The sequence below is a fragment of the Bidens hawaiensis genome, unplaced genomic scaffold (genome assembly GCF_021521415.1).
Source record: "Bidens hawaiensis isolate Kalapana, Puna unplaced genomic scaffold, B.hawaiensis_p1.1 tig00022890_1, whole genome shotgun sequence".
NCBI classification, from domain to species: domain Eukaryota; kingdom Viridiplantae; phylum Streptophyta; class Magnoliopsida; order Asterales; family Asteraceae; genus Bidens; species Bidens hawaiensis.
This window is the reverse complement of record NW_027493578.1, coordinates 197,966-204,132: the sequence shown is the minus strand read 5'-3', so window position 1 is coordinate 204,132 and position 6,167 is coordinate 197,966. Positions and strand designations below refer to the sequence as shown.

General features: G+C 42.7%; 1 pseudogene; it reads right to left on the bottom strand.

Annotated features, from left to right (window-relative positions):
• Positions 1 to 4,664: 4,664 nt before the first annotated feature.
• LOC143566444 (putative carboxylesterase 18 pseudogene) lies at positions 4,665 to 5,652 on the bottom strand (annotated as a pseudogene).
• Positions 5,653 to 6,167: the final 515 nt, after the last annotated feature.

Sequence of the window (6,167 nt, the reverse complement as noted above, 5' to 3'; positions counted from 1 at the left end):
ATTTTAATTAACTGTTAACAGGCGAAGTTCAAGTTGAGGCGAAGTTGTTCCCAACTTCGCCCCACCTCTAACTTCGCGTATACAGAATAAATCATAACTTCGCTCATGGTAAGAGGCGAACTTGTGATTTGCCTTGACGTTTATCTAACTTAGCCTGTTTGTTGCAGAAATGGCTGCTGTAGCTGGAGCAGGTGGTGCAGGTGGTGATGACGGAGGAGACAACCAACGACAGTTTTTCCCGGGCCATAACATGTACATAACATTAGACCCGGATGCGAGCGGTGTTGATGATTTCCGCGAGATCATCACATTTCTTCTCCGCTCGCGTATATTCCACGCGATTACCACAACACTGCCGATATCCTTGCCAAACATTGAGGATTTTTGGCAGACAGTGGAATATGACTGTCGAGTCGAGCCCCCGGTTATGCGAGCAACGGTCAATAATCAGATTGTTCAGTTCTCATCTGAACAGATCCGGGCGGCTTTGCGGTTCGGAGATGAAACAAGAGACAATCCGACAGATTTTGTGGCTCCATTCCGAGATGGAGCGTTTCTGAGAATGGGATACTCTGGTCCCTTGGGGGACACTCAGAGACGCAAGGGGTTCTTGCTCGACCAGTGGTGCTTTCTCATGCATGTGATGATAGTGTGCATGTCAGGGAGAAAGGCTGGTACTGATGGGATGGGCGCGACCATGCAGTCGGCGATGACTGCTCTGACTTACAATAAGCGTTACAGCTTCAGTCAGATGGTCTTCTACGAGATAGATCGTCAGAGAAGAGCGGTGGCGCGTGAGAGATTTCTCATGTATCCAAGATTCCTCCAAATGATCTTGAATCATGTTGCTCCCATGTTACCTCAGCGTCGCCCGATTTGATACGTGGAAAGTGTAAGTAAAAGGATCTTCGCCCAGTGCAGATCTTCCAGTGCGAGGAGCAAACCTGAGCTCCGTCCTCGACATACTCCACTATTTGGGTACTTGGTCAACCCAGAGTATGTTCCGGCTCGTGGGGACGAGTTTCGGGATCCTCAACCACAACAGGCTGGAGCACCTCAAGCTATACCTGCTGCTCCTGTTGTGTCACCGGAGGAGAATGTAGACCTTGATGCTGCGTTTGGCGGTCAAGGATTCTTTGATATGGAGAGGGTTGATCCAGAGGAAAATGTGCAAGTCTCAGTTGAAAGGGTTTCGAGTGTGAATGTAACTAGGGCAGCTACAACGGTGGCTGATTCTGATTCTGATGATGATGTGGCTGAAGCGAGACGAATTTTGGTAACTCAAGAACGAATTCATGGGAAAAGGAAGAGAACCGATGATGACAGCGAGTCAGATTATGAGGAAGAAGTACATCAGTTGGTTCGCAGATCAAGAAGGGAAAGGACAGGTGCAGGTTCTGGAGCTGGTGAGAGCTCAAGGGTGGTACGTTTCACTCCACCCGCATTGTCCGGTATGACTATGGTTCCTACACCATTACCAGTTACAAGGCCAAGCGCCACGGACGTTCCCGTGGTGGCTACCTCATCCTCATTCGGCCTCCCACCCACTACATTCCAACTATCGGCTCCGGAGATTGTATCTTTGCCACCTCCAACTCTTACTCCATCGGAGGTCATCGCAAGATTTATTGAGTCGACAGTTGTTGCTACTGCAGGGTTGTCGGTTACGCTACCACCTGCGGTTACGTTTACGCCTACTTCTGAGGTCTCGGTTACATTGGAAATCCCTCCTCAGTACACTCAAGATATATCACATCTGAGGTTTGATTTCGATGCAACCTTATCCGACACTGAACGAATAGCAGCACTTGAACGGGTCGTGGCAGAACAATCAAGGGTGAATCTTATCCAGACCCATGCTATTCAGCGCCTCGTTGCAGAGAATCAGATACAGTCGTCCCTGCTGATCAAACATGGAAAAATCATTGAAGCTGTGAAGGAGTTCTTGGCATCTCAGGGGGAGACGAGCTGTAAAGGCGATGAGCTGAGGACTAAGAAGCGAAATGATCGAGACGATGATCCCAATGCATCGAAAGGTGCAGGTGGAGAGTTGCCAAGAACTGAACAAGCTCTTGGGACTTCCACATCTCAGGGGGAGTCAACAAGTGCAGCGGGCGGTACAGGTGATGAGGTGGTGGTCGTGGATGTTGAGGAGATGGATGATGAGTTTATAGGTGATGATGATGTATTACCGGTTGAAGAGATAGAGAAGATTGGTGCTGAGATTTTTATTGATAGTGAGAATGAAGAGGGAGAGATTGTAGAGGAAAACGTTGAGCACGAGATTCCGGAAGTTGATAAGTCAGATATAGGTCAAGATATGGGAAGCGATGAGACGGAATGGGAAGAGCAGCAAGATGAAAAGAAGGCTACGCTCAGTGGTTCGTAAAAACTAAGAAACCGGCGGTCCCTACTATGTTCAAGAAAAGTTACAAAATTAGAGGTTATGCTGAATCGAGAAAGGGGATTATATGCTGGTTATATGATGAGGAGTTGAGGCTCTTTATGATTAAAAGGTATGATGGGGTTCAGTATTTCAAGAGGCTGTTGAGATCGTTGAATACATTGCCTGAATGTGAAGTGAAGGACTTAGCCAGGTTGGGGTTGATAAACAGGAGTGATGATAACATGGCTAGGGTCATTGGAAAGATTGTTTGGAAGGAAAGTATAAAGGAGAAAAAGTTCGAGCTGTTGAAACCACAGAAAGGAAAACTTGTTGAAGATAAAGATAGAGGGATGAGAGCAGATGGCAAGCCTTGGATGATTATGAAGTATAAGCCGATCCGGTGTTTAAAAGAAGTGCCGATGAAACAAATGCCCAAGGATGTGCTGAAAGATCTGAAGTGGTGGTACGTTGATTGTGAAACAGCTGAGGCAGTAATGGAGGATGAAGATGAACAAGAGCTGATGAGAGTATATGATCCTATGCATTCAATGAACTTGTCTCAAGCTGATCTGCAGGTGATGAACGAGAAGAAAATATTTTATATTCCTGCTTGGAAAGAAGAATCGAAGAAATATCAAAGAGTTGTTTCGGTTTGTGTACGAGAAGGCGTTCATGCTTGAAGATGAAAGATACAAGATTGATGAAGATTACAAGACACGTGCTTGAAGATAGAGATATGAAGCTACTGCCAAGGGGGAGTCTGTTGGTACATGATGTCAGTAGTTCAGTGTCTAGTGTCTGTAATCGAGTTAGTTGGATTTGTGTTTTGTATGTAAGCGAAGTTCTCACAAGTTCGCTTGTATAGGCGAACTTGTTGAACAAGCGAAGTTAGGAACAACTTCGCCTGAACATGCCAAGCGAAGTTGGGGTCTGATATATATGTATCGTATCGGCTAGGATAGAATTAAGTATTGTACGAGTTTACGAGTTTGTGTAATCAGTGATTGATATCACGTGTTTCCAGTTGCAATACAACGAGTCTTTGTTTATTGTAACGTGTGTTTGATCGTGTTAACGTATATCGTCTTCTACGCTCGTAACGTCTTACGTAGGGATTACGCACCTACGTATAACGAGATATTCCATGTAGATCCGGCTGGGAACCTACACTATTGAATAAAAAATACTCAGTATTACACAAAACAAACTAGCATATATATACTTTTGATTTGCATTGGTGGTGCTAAGCCTCAAATCAATATTTTGTGAAGTGCATGAAAACGAAACACCTACTACTTGTTTAAAAAAAACGGGAAATTAACACCCATTAACGTCTTTTAAGAACTCTAATAGATTAATTAACCAAACAAAAACAGATTATCAGGTGTAGGAAAGAAAAACAAATCTCATACCTTAACTATTTACTAAACTAATTGATCTAAATCCAATATCTTGATAAGTAACTTAGAAAAGTATATATTTATGTATAACAAAAAGAACACCTTTAAAGTTCATCTAAATCAATAAGTATTTACCTGAATGTTGACCTGTAGATGACCCTATGTGGAATTGGAGGTCCAATTAGAATTAGGGTTTTCATTGATAAGATTGGGATTTAGATTGGGTTAGGGTTAGGGTTAGGAATTTGGGGAAACCTAGTTATGAGACGGGAAGAGAAAATGGGCGACAGAGATGAGAAGGGTATTGAGGGTCAAAGACAGCCATCGCCGGATCATGAGAGAGTTTCCGACCAGTTGGAGAAGGAGGTGGGGGTGCCGTGGAGAAGGAACGTGAGTGTTTGCAATCTTATTGTGATAAGGATTAGGTTTAATATATATTTGTTTTAAATTATAATATGACACGCATAACTTTATCTTTTTTATTTATGACACTGAATCAATGACGTACAAAAATGCAAGTCGTAAATCTTTCAGATTTTCAAAAATATGACTTTTTTTTTAATGACACGCGCATTTGCATGTCATAAATCATCGCATGTCATAGTGCATATGTCATTAAAGGCCTTTTTTCTTTTAGTGATACACTATTAATGCAATCGATAACAACGGTTATAACTACATTACGTACAACTTAAATTAACTAAAAAGTACAAAAGAAGGTACAAATGATAATTACGTATTAACACAAATTTACACACAAAAGCTACTAGTATTTATTTCAACAAAAAAAAAAGTAATCAAACGAAATAACATATAAATGAATAAAATTTCCATCATATTATTTATCTTTTCATGAACACCATGTCAATGTAAATCTTTTAAACCTGAAAGCAATAAACAAATGGTATAATTAAGCAACTAAAATGAATATTATGAAATGCATAAACAAAAAGTTTAGTGTTAAGGCTTTTCGTCAATACCTTATTTAAGACCTTGCTAAAGAAGTCCTTTACATCTAACATAAGTTGGTCAGATTCAGGCAACTCCGAGAAAAGGAAGAATTCGTGAAATGTGTTTGGGTAGTCAATCAAGTACGCTTCCTTCCCGGACTTCTTGAGCCAATGGTAGTACCATATGTGCCGGTCCCGAAGGGTATCGAACCCAGCCGCAACCACCATTGTCGCGGGAAAATCCATTTTGGATATGTCCACGGCATTGGGCCCGGTAACATTGATCACGGGATGGTCTCGGTTGAAGGGTTCGCCTAGGGGCATGAACGCGTTCCAAAACCAATCGGTCCGCTTCATTGTCACGAGAGGTACTGATCCATCCATCCGCATTTCAGAATCTGTTCGCTCCTCCCCGCCAAGAAATGGTTGGATGGCTACCAGCCCAATTACCTACAAAACATCATTCTGTTCATCAGCAGCCATGCACCTGGTTAAAAAATATAAAGCTAAGTCGTACCTTTAGTTGCTGGAATTTGAATTGGGAGGCTCTTAGAGTGACATGATGAGCCAGGTGTCCGCCAGCGCTATCACCGACGATAAAGCACTGTGAAACGCTGGCATTCTCCGGCAGCCATTTTGACCTGTTATCTTCATTGTCCAGAAACTTCAGCACATCAAACCCATCGTCATGTTGGGAAGGATGTCGGTTCTCTGGTGCAAGACGGTAGTCGACAGAAACAACAATGGCATGCAATTCGCTCGCGAACTTGCGGCCCACAGAGTCTAATACCGCCACATCCGGGGAGAGGGAAATATATCCACCGCCGTGAAAGTACACCATCACCGGGAGATCTTCTGCAGCGTACTGCGTGGGGACAAATACACGGAACCAGAGATTACGAGTTGGATCCACCATGACATCGTGTGTCTTGACACTGTAGACGGGTATGGACAATGCCGGGATCTGAAAGTCCACGAGATTCATAAGACGGCGGGGCACTGTGCCGTCATCCCGGAGAAGTGGGTCGATTGCAAGGTCTATTGCCGATAGTACAATTCATGTTCTCAACGGCAAGGATAGCTGAGATTTCGGAGTTTCGGCTGCTACTGTTGCTGTTGATTCCATAATTAATTGAAAGACTTTTGTGATCAGAGAGGTACGTATTCAAAATTCAGGTTGTGTGATATATGCTAAACATCAACTCTATTTATACAGCAAAATATGCGACGTTATATCACACCATCTTTGATTATTTCAGTCAAGTATACCTTTCACATGTTCACATCGAAGAGGGTGGTCATGGTCTTGGTCTATTTGAATTAAAAAATTAATCTTGAGTCAATAACTAATGTCTAATGATTTTTAGTTTGTCAAAAACAAAAGGCTTTATTTAATTATGATTTTCCCCTTCGTTAAATTGTTTTACATTG